Source organism: Furipterus horrens, unplaced genomic scaffold (assembly GCF_987537825.1).
Source record: "Furipterus horrens unplaced genomic scaffold, mFurHor1.1.pri manual_scaffold_11, whole genome shotgun sequence".
Taxonomy (NCBI): Eukaryota; Metazoa; Chordata; class Mammalia; order Chiroptera; family Furipteridae; genus Furipterus; species Furipterus horrens.
In genome coordinates, this window is record NW_028327181.1 from 69,610,532 (window position 1) to 69,628,797 (window position 18,266).

Here is an 18,266-nt window from a genome sequence, read left to right on the forward strand (position 1 = left end):
GAGGGGATGAACAAATGTAGGAGTGGGAAGCAAACTGAATAGATTTGAGGTAGTGGTCAGAGAGAGCTACTCGAGATGGACATTTTTAGACATGGCACAGTTGATGCTGGCGAGATGATCTAGGATAAGATGATGGGAGTAGGTGACTGAGGTGGGAGGGAAGGGAAAGGTAGCTAGAAAGTTAATTAACAGAGGCAGAGTGTTGGAAAGGTCATCTAAGGGACATTAAGGGACCAGAAAGGATGCTTAGTGATGAAGAGAAAGGCAGTGAGCCAGGTGTAACGTCTTTAATGAATGGGGGAGTGATGGGGAAGAGAGTAGAGGATTACCACAAGGAACAGAACTTGACAGCAGGTGGGAAACAAAGGGACATCCCAGGTTCTAGTCTGTGAGTCTGGGGGGAGGGTGGTGGTGTTAATACCAGAGTGGTCACTAAGGAGCCCTGTGTATAGACCGCGTGTATAGACAAGTTAGGAGGGAATAAAGGTTCTGAGAAAGCTTGTTACAAAAGAAGAGGATGAGGAGGCACAGAGGGTCTGAACGTGCGCATACAGAGACAGCCAGATGATAATAGTATGTATCTCATAAAGTTAAAAGGACTAACTGAGCTAACACTTACTGCTTACACAGTGCCTGGGGTGGAGGTGTAGGGGTGTTTTCTGAAACAAAGCAATTCTCTGACAGCAATTGTGTGTCCAACAATTTAATTCGATTCTGACATTATCTCCCTGGAGTTAACATCAGATTCCACAAGTTACAGGACCCAGCCCCGACTTCCACATTTCTGCTCCAACAACTACAAATCTGAAGGTTACTACAATTCCCCTCAGGCTTAGTAATTTGCCAGAATGGCTCACAGGACTCAGGATAACACTTCATTTACATTTATGGGTTCATTATAAAGACTATGAATGAACAGCCAGGTGAAGAAGTACATAGGGTGGGTCCAGACACAGGACCATGGAGTTCCGGAGCACCACCCTTCCTGCTCACGGATGCCTTCACCACCCAAGAAGCTCTTCTGGTTCTTGCTGTTCAAGACATTTTTGGTTTGAACAATCCCCAGCCCACCTCCATTCTCCAGAAATTGAGGGATGGATGGGACTGATCTAATCTTACCTCATCTTACCTGTTTGATCTTTTTGGTGGCCAGCCTCCAACCTGAGCCTTCTAGGGGCCCCACCGCAAGTCACCTCATTAGCATAAACTCAGATGTGGTCCAAAAGGGCTCATTATGAATTAAAAAAGACACTACTACACTATCAGTCAAGAAATTTCATGGTTTTTAGAAGCTCTGTGCCAGAACCAGGGACAAAGGGCAAATACATATTTATTTTATTTTATTTTTCAATTACAGTTTACATTCAATATTATCCTGTATTAGTTTCAGGTCTACAGCCTAGGTGGTGAGACAATCATATACTTTACAACGTGCTCCCCCAAATATATTTTTTATTACACCACAGCCTGCCATGTAGTAAGTGTTATATAAATTATTTACAATCTCTTGTTACAGATGAATTCACGGAGGTACAGAGAGGTTAAGTAACTTGCTTATGGGCACACAGCTAGTAAGGGTGGAGGTTAGGGACTCAAACTCAGAATTGTGGTAAATAAAAAAGCCCATCTTTCATTTAACAAACCCTCTCTGCTACCATTCTTTCTTCTTCTCAATATAGTATGAGTTGCTTTCTTTTACGTAAAACCAAAACGGCTTTGACCAGAGTAACAATACCAAAGGCCTGAATAGCCACTGTGGGGGTGCAAGCTATTTTTAAAGGCCAATGGCAAAATTCTTCTTCTTTTTTTTTTTTTTTTTTAATATATTTTATTGATTATGCTGTTACAGTATTTCCAATTTTTTCCCCTTTACTCCCCTCCACCCAGTATCTCCCTCCCCCTTAGACTCAGAATTGTTCCTCTCCACGGAAATCTTTAGTAAAAGGCGAAAGATTTATACGCTGTGAAGAGAAACCAGAGTATTGCAAAATTCTTCTTTGAGAGAAAGTTGAGTGTAAAATGTAGGCTTTTCGACATAAGCTGGAAGTTGAGGGCAGAACAAAAGGAGAGTTGAATTACTGTGCTTAAAAATTAGGAGGAATTCATCTTTTTCATTTGGCCTCCTAAGGGGAAAGTTTAGGTTGCCTCCAACTTTACTTTATCATGAAGCCATCATGAACAAATAAGTATCTCTGTGCCCAACACTTTGACCATATTTCTGCTTCTTTAAGACCAGCTTCTAAGAAATAAAGTTACTTGGTCAAAGGGTATGGATATTTTGTTACCTGGTACCAAACTGCCCTCCAGAAAGATCAAAACAGTTTATATTTCCGACGGCAGTGAAGGGTTCCCAGGCTGTTCATTTATGTTTAAATTTTTGACAAATAGGTGAAAATTGCATTCACGTGTTTTTTTACATTATCAGTAAGTTTGGACTTTTCAAATGTGTTTATTGGCTCTATCTATTTCTTCTAATTGCCTTCTCACCAGCCTCTGTCTGGTGCTTCCCATCTTTCTGGTGAGCAAAACCCAGCCAACTCCTCTTGCCTGCCTGCTCTGCCCACATTGGTTTCCTCCTCACAGCCACTTACAGGGTGACCAACTTGTCTGGTTTTGAAACTGTCCTGGAAATTTCCTCAGTCCTGGGCAAACCAAGACAATTGATCACCCTACCTCTGGGCCTTAGATCTTCACCTGGAAAGTGAGGACCAGAGGCCCTCTCCTATCCCTCCCAGCTCTTCCTTTATTCATCCTGCAGATAGGCACCCTGATCTTCTGCTCTGAGCAGGCGTCCTGCTAGGGAGGCTTTAGAGATTCCTTCGTGAACAGGACCCAAGTATTCCTAACACCTGTGATGGTTCCCCAGAGACATAATATCTTGATGAATTTTCAACTAAGACTTTAATGTGACTGATTGATAGCAGATAAAGGATCCATAATATAGGAGCAAGAAGAATGGTCCTCAAGGTACACCTGAGGAGAGTTAGATGTCAGGAGGGGTGAGAGAGGGATGAAGGGATAAAAGATTAACCTAATGTACTTTGAAGTTTGGCCAAGGATAAGCTCGTCCACAATTAACAGCATCCACTTCCCCAGAACCAGAGACAGATGTTCCACCATCTGAGGCTATTTATTCCCTCGTGCCCTTGCCAAAGTCCTGAGCCCTCAAAATAGGTACTTGAGAAACTCCTCCTCTGGGTTCCAAGGCCCATAATGACTTTATGTGTCTCTTTTATTGGCCCTGGTTTACATTTCCCAAGATTTTGAAAGAGTTTCTCTCCCTGGGACATCCTGTAGAAATAGGCACCCCTAGAAATCATCTCTACAGAGTAAGCACTTTTGTGCCCCACGTGACTGAACAGCAGAAAATAAATTTTCACAGCAGTCTCAGAGAGAAGCAGCCAAGGATACAAATCTGTCTAAAACCTCTCTCCTGTCCGCCAGGCTCAAAGGGGCCTGGCTTTTTAATTCTATTCAAGAGACTTCTGGGAGGAAGGGGGAGCTCACTGAAGGCAAGAACCAAGTTCTGCCTCCCACATGCCCCTACAGCACTGAACACAGAGCCTGCATGCCTGGGGCTAAGTAAGCACTGGCTGGACTGGGTGGACCCGATTTAGAGACTGGGAGAAGGGAGCTGGAGTTCAGAGCTCCCTGTGCCTTCAGGGCACAGAGAAGTTCTAGTGCAAAGCCTGCCAGACCTCCAACCAGAGCTAAACCGCCAGCTGGGCTGTGATTGCTCATTGTTTGGTTATAATTAGCAGCGTTCTGTGGTGGCAAAACCGCAGCCTGCAGCAAGCAGGTGCTGTGCTGGGGGAGGGCTGCTACACTTGCCACAGGCCCTGGGCTCCAAATTCTGGGCTCCTTCTCTTCCTGGTCCTGACTGCCCAGTGCTCCCAGGCAAGGCCCTTGGCTGGCCAACCTCCATCACTGATACTGAGCCAACATCAAAGCTCGATCTTAGGCCAAAGAGGAGCTGTCTACAGTGATTGTACCAGAGCATGCGCACACCTGGCTGTGAGACCATGTCGTGCCTGAAATGTGCAAGCTGTGTGACCTCAGGCAAGTTATTGAACCTTCTGAGCCTCAGGCTCCTCATTTACAAAATAGAGACAGTAATAATAGTACTTATCTTCCTTATGGGGTGTGGTGAGACTCGAAAGGGATAGCTGATTGAAGGCACTTGGCCCAGTGCCTGGTGTGCTGCTGGCTCTCAGTGTGTTGCAGCTGCTCCTGTGGAGGTGATGGGAAGTGAGCTTCTACTCAGGCCCTTTCCTCTCCTTTCTGCACTGTTTGTCCCCACCCCCACAGGTGCTTAGCAGCCTGCTACTTTCCTCCTCCTCCTTGTGCGACCATCTCCTGGGGGAGGGTCTGCCTTAGCAGTTTCAGTCTCAGTGTGAACATATGCAACTGTGCGACCTCTCCTAGGACAGCAGTCTTGAACTCTTTTTACTGAGACGCACAGGCAAAAAAATACATTTTACATAGTGATCCAACATACACATATATATATAGGTAGATGAAACAAACACAAAAATGTCACAAAACCAAGCGTGATATATTCTGATATGTTCTGTCCTCTTCCCTTCCCTCTTCTATATTTATATCCATATCTATCTATCAACACGGGAGGAGACAGATACCATGTCACTCCCGAGTCGGACTGCACAGCCATTCTCGGCGGTGCAGATAGACTCTTGAGAAGCTACACCATCGTCTCTCGAGACGGACGGCTGCCGACGACGACGACGATCTATCTATATTGTCTTGGTTTTGACGGAGGTCAGGACCCACTAACTTAATTTCATGATACAACAATAGGTTGAGACTTCCAGTGTGAAAACAGTGACCCAGCAGGAAGAGGCCAGTTAACTCTCATCTCTCATTATAGAGGAAAAGGCTCTGTTCCCTATTGTGAGAAACGTTCACAATAAAAACCGGGACACATGACATGAGCAGCAAAACGAGGCATTTATTCACAAATCTGCAGAGTCGGGCGCACCCTCAGCCAGGAGCATGTGCGCCTGAAGTAGACAAAGAAAGCTGGCTTTATACTAATGTGATTAGCTCCCCTCCCTAACGCAATTAGCTCCCTCTACCCTCTGCTTGTATCCCGTTTCTCCATTACTGGTTAATCCGGGGTTCACAATCTAACACAATTAACTACTTAACTTAAGGGTGTGATTAAGTAATCTAGTTATAGGTCTATCTCCAACTTACTTGCAAAGTTGTCTCGCTACATCTTCCCATTTCTCTGTGTTTAGTGACAACAATCTTACTCCTTTTGATTCCCAGAGATATGTGTGAGGAGCTGCAGAATGTCATTTCCTCGCCCCTTTTCCATGATTCATCTGTTAATTATCTCCTACTGGTTTGAGAGTCCCTGGCTTGCTTCTTTACCCCTAACACTATTAAAGGGATGTTTTATCAGAGTTGGTGGGAGAGAGAATTTTTAAAGGATGACTCCACATAGACGTGTATCCGAAGCTTAAAAATGAAACAAGTCTGAATCTCTGTCCATCATGAGGGTGGGTTTTTGCCTAAGTTTTGGGGGGCTTCAGGACCAGCCTTCAAAAACAGGTCACCTATCTTTTGTTCCTACATCAACCTGCAAGCTAACTTTTCCTTAGCTGGGATTCCAGCAAATCTTCCAAATGTCACTATGCCTAGGTGTCAGGGAAGGGCAAGATTTATGTAGACCGAGCTGGACAGGAAATAGTCTGAGTTAGAATTGTATGTGTAGTTTTTTTCCATAACAAAGTCAGGGCATGTGGCCTCACAAATACTTATGAAGATAATAGAGTAAAATATTTAAAACTGGAATTGTCCTGGAAAGCCCCCAATTTGAGATCACAAGGTTACCGTGGGAAGTGGAGAGTTTGAGGCCAAGAGAGTCAGAAGGAGGCATAAGTCCTCTTTTCCGTGCACCCAGGTCTTGCCTTCTGATTTGAGGAAAGGAGTCTTGGTTTCCAGAACCTTCTGGAAATACCAAACACCTCTCCTAATACCCTTGAGGGTGTTCAGCCATTAAATGGATTAGTGGATTTGTAGGAGGACTGGATCCTTATCGGTAAGAGAAGTAGAAAGAATAAAGAGACATGGGAAGCTTCCAGAGCATTTCGCAATTTTGCTTATAGCTGCTCACCCTGCCTTACTCCAGCCTCCCCCTACTCCCCACCTTGTCCCCACAGCACTCTCAACCAGCTCTGCTGTTAACAACTTGACTTTGGCCAAAGATAGCTGTTGTTACTGAAAAATGAAGAGGGACTGGACTGGGCTGGGCTACACTTTCACACTTGGCTCTTTCCTTCCGTGGACCAGTTCTGTTACAGAGTGGGGTTCCCCAGAAAACCCCAGAGCTTGTGGTTTGGAGGATGGGGGGAGGGAAACAGCTTTCAAGATGCCTTTGCATATCTATGGCTGGTAGCTAGAGTCTTAATTATGTAAATAGCTTCAGTTCTTCCACAGCTCCAAAGAATAATGAGCAGTGAATAAGCAAGGCCTGTGGAAGGTTCTGTGAATGGTCAGAACCAGTTACCACGCCTACTGCGTCACAGGCCACAGCCAGGGATTTAAGGTGGGGGTGGCAGACATTTGGAGAGGAAGAAAAGAAGAGCTACACGAGGCTGGCAAGGAGGAGAATTAGGTGGTTTACAAAGAAGGGAGAGAAAGAGAATCACGCGGTATTGCAGAGAGGTAGAGGAGAGATCCATGCTTTCTTTGCAAGGAAGCTGGGAACTCCACAGATCTAAATCCACGTAATCTTTAAATAAACAATCTTTTTTCTTCTCACCAAACTCTGGTATTAAAGAGTTATGCTTCTGGCAGCGGGCAATCGGGCCCCTCATAACTGAACAGCCCATGGGGTTCTGTAACAGTTCCATGTAGGACTGTGACATATAATAGTTTCCTTGTCATTCGAGGGCTCAAGTGCTGGGGTTCTTCTCTTCTACACTGCAACCCAGGTTTCTGAAGCTTGAGTAGGACTACAGTCCTGTGGAAGTATCTAAGGACATCCTCCTCAAATGTCCTCTACCTCCCAATGTCTTCTACTTCCAGCCCTAGTTACATACACCGCCTACGTCTACACTTCTCAGTAGGACACACAGCCAACGGGAATGGTCACCTCCAGGCCTGAGCCTTCTGTGAGCCGTCAGAAAGAAGGTTGATTCCAACATACATATACTCATGGGCTTGCTTTGGGACGTAAGGGAGGAAGCCAAGTGAGACAAAGAAAAACCTCCTCTGGGAACTTCCTCCTACAGATTCCAAGGAGAGAAGGTGAAGGGGACATGGGATCACCTCTCAAGACCTCCTTCATGAAGCAAGAAGGAACAAGGACTCATGAATATGGACAACAGTGTGGTGATTGCAGGGTGGGGAGGGGGGCATAAGGGGGCTAAATTGTCATGGAAAAATACAAAATTAAAAAAAAAACTTTTTAAAATAAATAAAGTCAATCATTAAGGGGGCGGGGGATACCTCCTTTAATCCCTATTGCTATTAAACAAGCCTGGCTCAGCTCAGCCCATGAGGTCAATGTTCAGCAGATCCCAAACTCAGTGCCAGAAAGTTAAACTCAAAGTCCTTTAATCATTCTCCCAATTACCTCATTCTAAGCTCTGACCTCACACTTCCTTGGCTCTATCCCTTCTGAAAACAGTGCCTTTGATTAAAACCCCAACTGCTGTTGCTTTGTGCCATCTGCCTCCCTTGCCTACTTGTTTTCTCTGTCTATGTTTCTGGGAATCTAATTGTGATGAAATTATAGGGTAATACTAATAGGGGGTGAGAACCCAGCTAATGGCTCACTGTTCCACTAGGCAACAATTGTAGTAATCACCAAGCTAAAGGCTCCCGTGCATTAGCTGGAGCTTGCTGGGGTTTCCTGGCCTACGCTTCCTCCACACCCCTGTCTGAGCAAGTGAATATAGTTCACAGGGCATACTGAAAAGCCAGTGGCAAGAGAAGATGAAACAACATTATTTAAAGAATAAAGAGCAAAGCAAGAAAACTCAGGAATAAGAATTTGAATCACAGCAGAAGTAGAAGCAAAGAGAACTGGGTTCACTATTGGCTTTGACTTGGGTTTTCTGAGATGTGATGAAGTTGGGGTAGTACTGGTCCTCCACTCACTTTCTCCAGATTGGGCCTGATAAACAGCATGTGGGAAATAAACATGAGGCTCTGCAGAGCAAATCCACACCACAAACACTCCAAACAGACAGGCGAACAGCACCACAAGTCCATTCAATAAATTGTATTCACTTTGGGATAGAAGGAAAACAACATGACGTGGGCCCTGACTTCAAGGTCCACACAGTTCAAGATGGGAGACTAAAATAAAGGCTAACTATAAGTACCTCTTCCTATCACTTGTGACTCACTTCTCAATTTAGAAAGCGTTTTGTAGGATCTTGGCTGTGAGAAACATAGGGATTATTATCATCATCCTATAGGTGTGGAAAGCAAATCTCAGGGTTGAACTTGCTCGAAGTTAAGTATGTTACAGAACCCCTGGGCTGCTCCAATTGAAAACAAACCCACAGGCTCTTTAGTTAGGGGCCCGATTGCCCGCCGCCAAAATTATAACTCTCAATACCAGAGTTTAGTGAAAAGAAAAAGAATTGTTTATTTAAGTTATATAGATTTAGTTATTTGCAGATTTCTGTTGTTAAGTTTTATGTTCTTTAAAATACCCATAAACACATATTCTTGCCTCCCCCCTACCAAACCAGGCTAGTTTTAGAAAAGTTAGAGAAACCGTTTCCCTACTTTCCAAACACAGTTCAGCTTTACCAGTAGCTGCCAATCACTTAATTCTGATTGGGGAGACCTCGTCTGTGTTATGGGGTCCACCAGCCTTTAATCCAGAACCTCATGGATTCTCAGCCTCCTTGTAAACTGTATAGTCCTTTCATAATCCACATGGTCAGTCTGTTCCTTTTCAAATCCGCACAGTCAGCCTCAGCCTCAGTCAAATCCACACAGTCAGCCTGGCTAAAATGCCTGCCGCTTATTTTTAATTCCCTGACTACGTCCTCCAATGCAGTGGGTGCGGTAACCAGTTCTAACCATTCACAGAACCCCACGCAGGATCTATGTGCTTTCTCCATACCATCCCCTGGTCCAAGTCCCCTCCCATCTACCTGAGGCTTTGGATGCATTAAAGCCATTTTGCATAAAAAAGACACTAGCCACCAGCCTCAGGCATGTGGAGGCATTCTAAAAGCTGCTTCCTTTTCCCCACCCCTCAGCCGCAAACTCTGGGGTTTTTTGGAACACCTCTGTTTCTGTAACAAGTACAGTCCAAGTTCCTGAATTCTTATGGCTCGTGCCTCCTTCTGCAGGGAGTCCCACGATGTCTCAGTTTGCTCTTGAAGAAGTCTGCCCCTGCCTGTGCTCCACCACCTCACATTATACCCTGGAGATGCTAGCAAGCAGGGAGGGACAGCAACTCCCCTCTGGCATTATCGAGTGCTACATAGGGATGCCCTGAGGCCTTACAGAATTTGGTTGAAACACTGCCTCTGTTTGTGTGTGTGTGTTTTAAGATTTTATGTATTTATTTTTAGAGTGGGGAAAGGAGGGAGAAAGAGAGGGAAAGAAAGAAACATCGATGTGAGAGAGAAACATTGATTGGTTGCCTTTCACATGCCCCCAACTGGGGACCTGGCCCACAACCCAGGCATGTGCCCTGAGTGGGAATCAAACCAGTGACCTTTTGGTTTGAGGGTCGGCACTCAACCCACTGAGCCACACCAGTCAGGCTGAGTTTAGTTTGTTTGTTTATTTGTTTTTAATTTGAGCCCCCCACCCACCCCCACCCCCAAATCCATACTGGAACTATAAGATGCAGAGCCTGAGAAATAAATTCATTATCTTATGCTTGAAAACTAGAAGTAAATGTCATATTAATGCTTAGGATTAAAATAGGAGCATTTTGGTTCATGAGGTGTCCTAAATAAAATGAAATCAAATGTTAAAATAGAAGTTTCAGCTGAATCATAATAAATACCAAATTTCAAAATGAAGTGCTAGGCCAGGATTTATCATACAAAGTAAGTGGCAAAGAATAATCAAGGTACATGAGAGTTGAAGGTAAGATTTTAGATGAGAACTCTTTGGAGAACGCTGAGCTAGGAGTTCCACTCCACCCCTACCCCAGAGGCATCAAGCCTGAGAAAAGGAAATGGCAAGAAGCACAGCAGAGTAGAGGGTTACACATCAGAAGTAACTACATTCAGAGGTATTGGGGCAAAGATGAGAGCCATGAGTGAGACATGTGGCATGCAATAATCAAAGATCCTGTCCAAGAGGGCAGCCTAGAGGGGCAAAAAGATCTCAGTCAAGAGAAGCCGGAGGTATGGAGGAAGAAGTAAGCCATGAGCCAGAGGAAAGCCCATCACCCACACTGAGAGACCTGCAGGTGAGAGAACCCCTAGCAATGGATGTGTTGTGGACTGAATGTTTGGGTCCCCCTCAAATTCTTATGTTGAGATCCTACCCCCAAATGTGATAGTGTTAGCAAGTGGGGCCTCTGGGAGGTGATTAGGTCACGAAGGTGGAGTCCTTATGAATGGGATCACTGTCCTCATAAGAAGAGGCCAGAGAACTTGTCTTTCTGCCCTGTGAAGAGACAATGAGACTGGTCAGCAGTCTGTGACCCAGAAGAAAGTTCTCACCAAAATCTGCCCATACTGGCACTCGGACTTCAGAACTGTGAGAAATAAATTCCTGCTGATTAGAAACCACCCAGTCTGTGTTACTTTGTTATTGCAGCCTGAACTGATTAAGATTGGGGGAGGTATAAAATACCCATGAAAGTGTCAGTTTTAAAACACCTGCCAAGTCCAAAGAACAGTAATGCTAGATCCCCAGGCCATGACCAATTAAGTGAAAATGTTCCTGCTTCTTCCCACTCCCATACCGGAAGCAACAGAAACCACAGTTGAAAAGATGGGAGAAGAGGGACAGAAGTGTCGCCTACATTTAGTGTTCAGCCTGAGCTGAAGGATGGGGGGAAAGCCTTAATTTTATAATGCACTTGGAATTTTATTTTATTTTATTTTATTTATTTATTTTTCCCCACCTCACTTGCACTTGGAATTTTAATGATAATAAACATTTTAATCGCTGAGTTGTGTCTGTATTCAGACTTAGGATAAATACAGACTGAAAAAGACCAAGGAAGTCATGGGGCCTGCTTGAATTTTTATCCAGATACAGCAGACACACCAGCCCCACTGAATGTAAAGGGTTAATGAGAGAGAAAACTTATGTTTCTTTATAATTACATCCTATTAGTTGTGCTGTTTAATGTAACAGTTCAGAAAATGGGATAATTTGCTAAATTACTTCTTAGGAAAGCTAGAAATAGTTATGCCATCATAAATATGCCCTGGTCATTGTGGTTCAGTTGGTTGGAGCATTGTCCCATGACCTAAAGATTTGAGGTTCAATTTCAGATTAGATTCTGGTTGGGACACATGCCTAGGTTGCGGGTTCGATCCCCAACCCCTAGTCCAGGCATGTGCAGGAGGCAGCCAATCAATGCTTCTCTCTCGCATCCTTGCTTCTCTCCCGCCCTTCCTCTCTCCCTTCCTCTCTCTCTAAAAGCAATGAAAAAAAAGTGTCCTTGGGTGAGGATTAAAAACAAAAAAAGACTGGTGTCAAGCTATTTCGAGGAGACAAGCCAAGGAGAGACAGGCCTTACTCTCCCGTGACGGGCTTGAGGAAAGTGTCCAATCAGGAGCAGGCCTGCAGCCGTGGACCTCCACCAGCCTATTCCCAGGATGCCCTGAGTCCCCAGACTCTGCCAGCCCTCCTTGGACTGCAGGGATAGAGAGCAATGCAGCTGAGCCTCGGTGCAGAAGGAACCATGAGCACAGACCCTGTTCCATTTGCCCAGATGGAAGGAATTCCATTCTGGGCTGGGTGGGAAGGAGTGTTGAGCAATTGGTGTCACTTGCTTCTTTGCTCACAGTGTACCACCTATAGGCCTCTTTGTACATGAGTGCCTGGAGCAAAGCAGACTCACGTCAGCTGAGGCACACAGGTGGGCAAGGGAAGATGGAAATTGATCTTCTGGAAATTCCTGAAAGAGTTTAGAGGTCATGCTTCTGGATGGCAGCCCAACCTGTTCATCAGACATGTCCCAACAAGCCCAAATTCTAACTAAGCAACAGACTGTGATCTCTCTCTCTCTCTCTTTCATACACACACGCACACACACACGCATACAACACTGGGAGGTAAAGTATAAAAACCCAGGACTTTCCCAAAAGTGTCCTCGTTGGCCTCCCTGACTTAACCACCACCACCCCCCCCAATGCAGCCTGGTACCACCACCGGGCTAATATCCCTCAAACCCCATTTTCACTGCTCCCCTTCCTCAGGCATGAATCTCTCAGACTCCCTGTGGTTACCTTTGGGCTCTACCAACCTTCCGAGGTGCCTTTCTTCCAGCAACGCTTTTTGTTGTTGTTCTGTAGTACAATGCTCTGTTTACTGGCATTTCTGAAAGGTGCTTTGTACTTTCTTCCTTCACTGTTTACATGCTTCCCTCAGGCTTAGCTAGTTGGGGCAGAGCTGCTAGCAGTGGCCCAAAACCCAGGCCTGGCCACTCTTCAGACCAGTGACCTTCAGGAAGCTGCCTCACTGTCTAGGCCTCTTTTCTTCCGTCATAAAATTATTCGACTGAATGATTTTGAAATTTTTTTTCCAGTTCAAAGTTCAGAGATTCTCCCATTAACCCTGCTTTTAAGCAAATCTCTCTCAGGTGACTCCTAGGGCCAAGTGACCTAAATTTGATGACACGTTACTACATCTCTTCTGTTATCCTTTACATGTATTTTCTCTCCTTTGGCCCTAGACAGAGATGGGTTTGGTTGGCTTTTAGAAGCATGTCTACCAGCAAAATAAACCTTTTTTTTTTTTTCTTAGTATTTTCTGAGTCCCAGAATTTGTGTTTTTATGGCAACAACTTGATTGAGGCCCTGCTTCAAATGGTTCAAGTATTTTAAAAGTGCTACTGTCCTAGTTTTAACTGAATACAAAAGGCTCTGGGTTCATTTGGGGCCACAGGAACAGTTTCTAAAGGAGAGTAAGGGCAAAGGGTTAGTTGCAATGGTATTTTCAAAACCCAAACAAGACTGAAATTTCATCACTCAGGAAAGGCTGGAGACTCCTGCATTCCAAGAACTTGGCCAAAAGATGTTAGGATTACCTGTTTATCAGCTACTGGGTGTCTGTTTTGTCCCAATCTGGTTTTGAGGGTCACAGTGCCTATCCCCCTCCCATTCGTAAGCCCATTTGAGAACCCATTCAGATGAACACAGAATCATCAGAGTGGACATAAATCCTCAGAAATATGAACATTTGCATTAAGGCCTGGGAACCTTTGGGTCGTCGACCAACCCTAAAAGCTTTTTACTAACTGGTTGACCTTGAGATAGACTCTTAACCTCTCCGTACCTGAGTTTATTGTTTATAAAATGGGAATTAATAATAGGTTTACCATAAAAACTAAATAAAGTTATGCATGTGAAGCTTTTAGAATTACACTTGGCTCTAGTGGTTTACTTAATAATAAGATGAATAATCTTGTCTTCTGGTCAAGATGGCAGCGTAGGCAGACTTGGCTTGCCTCTATGCGTAGCCACATCTAAATTACAACTACAATACAGAATAACCATCACTCAGAACCATCAGAAATCAAGTTGGATGGAAGTCTGACAACTGCAAAATTAAAGAAACCATACCCATCCAGACTGGTAGGAGGGTGCAGACGTAGAACGGGCTGGCCCTTCACCCACGCATGGTGGATACAAATTTGGGAGGGATATCTCGGGAGTGAGGAGTCCTAGCCCCACACCAGGCCACCCAACCCAGGGTTCCAGTGCCAGGAATATAAGTCCCCACAACTTCTGGCTGCAAAAACCAGCAGGACTGAGTCAGTGGAAGAAACTGCTGGAGCCCCAAGCAGTTCCTCTTAAAGAACCCACACATGGAATCACCTACTCAGACGTACTCTGAGCTCCAGCACCAGGGTAACAGCTTCAAAGGCACCAGTGATATATGGGGAGAAACTGAAGTATCTGGTATCAAAGCAAGCAGAGGCCAGTGTCCCTTTTCTAAACCATCCCCCCACAGAGCCAGCAAGCTAGTGCCATATCTGAGACTCCATCAACCTGGCTAACACTAACCTGCTTTGGAGATCCCCAGAGACTCCGCCCCACCCAACTTATGGACCCACCAAGCTGCTTTTCCATATGAATGGCTGGTCTTGGCTCAAGCTTCACAACTTCCCTAAAACCTCTCAAACAAGCAACAGCTGGCCTCAGTGAGCCCCAGGCCAGGGACTAACAGCAGCCAACCTAGATTCATAGCTTGGCTTCGCCTGGGAATCTCCAAGACCATTACAAGTAGCAGCCATCTCAGATTGATTTATAGCTCATGCATGGTGGCCCTGTGAGAAACGCTCACAATAAAAACTGGGACACAGGACTTGAGCAGTAAAGCGAGGCCTTTATTCACGAGCCTGCAGAGCCGGGTGCACCCTCACAGCCAGGAGAATGTGCGCGCCAAGTAGACAAAGGAAACTGGTTTTTTTTCTTTTCTTTTTTTTTGGAAACTGGTTTTATAGTCTTAGCTTCCCCACCCTAAAATTGCCACCCTAAAGTGATTATCTTCTCCACCCTAAAACTGCCACCCTAAAGTGATTATCTTCCTTGCCCTAAAGTGAGAGCGATTAGCTTCCCCGCCCTAACGCAATTAGCTCCCCCTCCCCTCTCCTTCTTCCCTGTTTCTCCATTACTGGTTACTCTGTAGTTACAATCTAACACATCAGAGAAGGAAAACTCTGACTCCAAAACACCTCCGCTGCCTTGCGGCATACCTCTTCAGGGGAAAGGCTAAGGGAGTAAACCCCGACAGAAAATCCGGAGCCGGAGTCCCTAAGGCGGTTTGACGTTGTAGTCAACACCGGCAACTCCTGCGGCGCACCTGAAGCCAAGCTGTATTGACTCCGTCTTTCCCTTGGACCTTTCAGCTGCGAAGAGAGGGGGGGTCTGCTGCATGGGCAACAGCAGACCCTCCATATCACCCTGCCCAGGCTCTGTAGCTTCAGCTTCACTGGAGAGGACACTCCAGCGTCATCGTAAGATGTCGATTCAACACGGGAGGAGACAGATACCTTGTCACTCCCGAGTCGGACTGCACAGCCATTCTCGGCGGTGCAGATAGACTCTTAAGAAGCTACACCATCGTCTCTCGAGACGGACGGCTGCCGACGACGACGACAATCTAACACGGTTATCTAAATGCCCTTTCTGTGATTTGTAGATATGCCAGTGCTGTCAACTCCCTTCTCAGAGATCCTCTAATTACATTTGCCCTTTGTTACTAATGACTTTCTACTGGTTTGGGAGTCACTATGTCCTTGTTTCTAACAGCCCCAGGCAAAACACAGGTGAGGCTGACCTTGGCCTGCACCAACAGAGAAAACCCCAAGGCCGGCGCACCGAGTGGACAGCTACAAGACCACATCGGAGCACCACCACCCTGCCCCTGCACAGCTGATCCTCCATGGAGGGCAGAGGTTGCTGGTAAGTATTCACAGCCAATCCTTGAGCTGACTGGCCTGGGTAAGTCCCTCCCATTGATCTGCCAGCAGCAACCAAGGCTCAACTACAAGAGGAGGGTGTACTCAGCCCACATGAAGGGCACACCTTGAGTATCCAGCTTGAGGGATAGGAGAGGCTGTTAGGCCACACTTCTAAGACACGAAGTCAAAGCAGTTCTACCTATTACATAGACACAAACACACGGAGGCTGCCAAAATGAGGAGACAAAGAAACATGGCCCAAATAATAGAACAGATCAAAACTCCAGAAAAAGAGCTAAATGAAATGTAGATAAGCAACCTATCAGGTGCAGAGTTCAAAACACTGGTTATAAGGATGCTCAAGGATCTTAATGAGGACCTCAAGAGCATAAAAAAGATCCAGTCAGAAATGAAGTATACATTAATTGAAATAAAGAACAATTTACAGGGAAACAACAGTATAGCCTTCACTTCTTCCCTTATTCATTTGCCATATCAATCACTTCTATGAACATCGTTATCACCAATATTTTGAACTCTTCATATGTTAGGTTGGCTATCTCCTCATCGCTTAGTTCTCTCTCTGGAGCCTTGATCTGCTCCCTCTTTTGGGCCACACTTCTCTGTCTCCTCAACCTGACAGCATCCTATGTTTGCCTCTGTGTATTAGGTAGAGCTGCCACACCTGTTACATTGTAAGGGGTGGAACCTTAGGTTAGTGCTGGTTGACACACATTTCACCGCCTTGTGGTGCTGTATGTGGGGAAGGGGTCAGAGAGGAAACAATGCCACTTGCTCCCCTTTCCAGTCACTTCACCCACTTCCTATATGTGACTGGCACCCCTGCAGGTGTTGCCCTGGTGATGGATCCAAGAGTGAGTGGGTTTGCATACTTCCTAGGACCATGGGGGCCCTCTAAACTCTCCTGAGAGATCAGCAGTTTCTTCCGCTGCCCTAATTCCCACTTGTTTTCACAGCCAGACACTATGAGGCTTTATTTTCCTGGCACTGGAACTGTGAGCTGTACAGTCTGGCCTGGAACTGAGATCGCTCTCCAGGTGTCCCTCCCAGCTTTTATAATGTGTGACTGCTCTTTCTTCCAACTGGCCCACAGCCACTGCCTTGCTGCTGCTGCCACTGCCACACCATGTCCTCTCCACCCCGGCTCCCTGGTCCACCCCTCCTACCTGTCTGGATGAGTATTCTTTTTTTTAATTTTAAAAAAGATTTTATTTATTTTTTTTTAGAGAGGGGAAGAGAGGGAGAAAGAGAAGGAAACATAAATGTGTGGTTGCCTCTCGTGCTCCCCCAACTGGGGTTCTGGCCCAGAACCCCAGCATGTGCCCTGACTGGGAATCAAACCAGAAACCCTTCCGTTTGCAGGCTGGGACTCAATCCGCTGAGCCACACCAGTCAGGACAAGTAATACTTCTTTATCTCTTTGGTTGTTGGACTTCTATGCAGTTTGATTTCCTGGTAATTCTGGTTGGTTTTTGTTTTGAGGTAGATGTAATCTGTCTTATGGTTGTGGAAGGAGGTGAAGCATGTCTACCTATGCCTCCATCTTGGCCAGATCTGCTATAATTTTAATATAAACCCTTAAAGAGCCATTACTCACCCCACTAGGAAGTGTACAATATGAAGTGGAGTTTTAATTTTTAAGAGAAAGAACTGAGCATGAAGAGGGAGAGAGGAGGTAACAACTAGAAAGAGCAAGATATGGTGAAAATATATGTTTTTGTACTCTATTAGATCATTTTAAGAGCTTTTTTCTGGCAAAATCATATCCTATTGTCATCAATAATGAGAAAATTAAGATGGGAAGAATTAGCCAAAACAAAACAAGAAGAATCAAAGAGTGAGGGAAGCCAGTCCTAAAATAAGATTACCAACAATATATTATTAGATGACAGACATCTTTGGGCTTGAAAACTGGCTATCCTGATTATACTGTGGAATGAAAAACAATTCTTGTACCCATTGTGTCTATCCACTGATAGCAGCATGATGAAGTTTCCATAGTAACAACATTCTGCTCATCTAACATCCCACCTTTTTCAAAAAGCAGTCATTAAATCATCAATAATATTTGTTTGAACAGAGAATTTACTGGTAATAAAGGGAGTTACAGCAAAAATCTGTCCTCTAATATATTTTACTAGGGAAGATAAGACAAACATATGCATATTAAACTAAAAGATATACACCATTTCTTCCTTTTTCAGAGAATATTCTACAGTAAAACAAGTGGAACAATGGAATAGAGAATTATGCAAGTGGACTGTTCCTGGAAAGAACTGTACACAGTACCATCAAATATTGCTTATCTTTGTGTCTCCTTACCTAGTAAAAATAAGTTACCCCCAGGGAAGACAGTAGGCATTGACACACAAGTATTAAAAACAGTTCTTCCAGATTAGGGAAGCCATATTTCAGTGACGATTACTCTAGAACACCTGCACCCCAGTAATGCCTTCAGAGGAATGGTACTAGAGAATGATTTTTCTGATTGTGGGGATATTTTTTCCCTAGTCATTTTTTAAGTTATAATTTATATATATACAACTCACTCACTTCAAGTGTCCACAATTCAATAGTTTTTATTATTATTTACAGAGTTGTATAACTATCATCACAGGTACAGAGTTTTAAGTGTTCAGCA

General features: G+C 44.8%; 1 pseudogene; it reads right to left on the reverse strand.

The window, feature by feature from the left end:
• Positions 1 to 1,899: 1,899 nt before the first annotated feature.
• Positions 1,900 to 1,983, reverse strand: LOC149998193 (U5 spliceosomal RNA; annotated as a pseudogene).
• Positions 1,984 to 18,266: the final 16,283 nt, after the last annotated feature.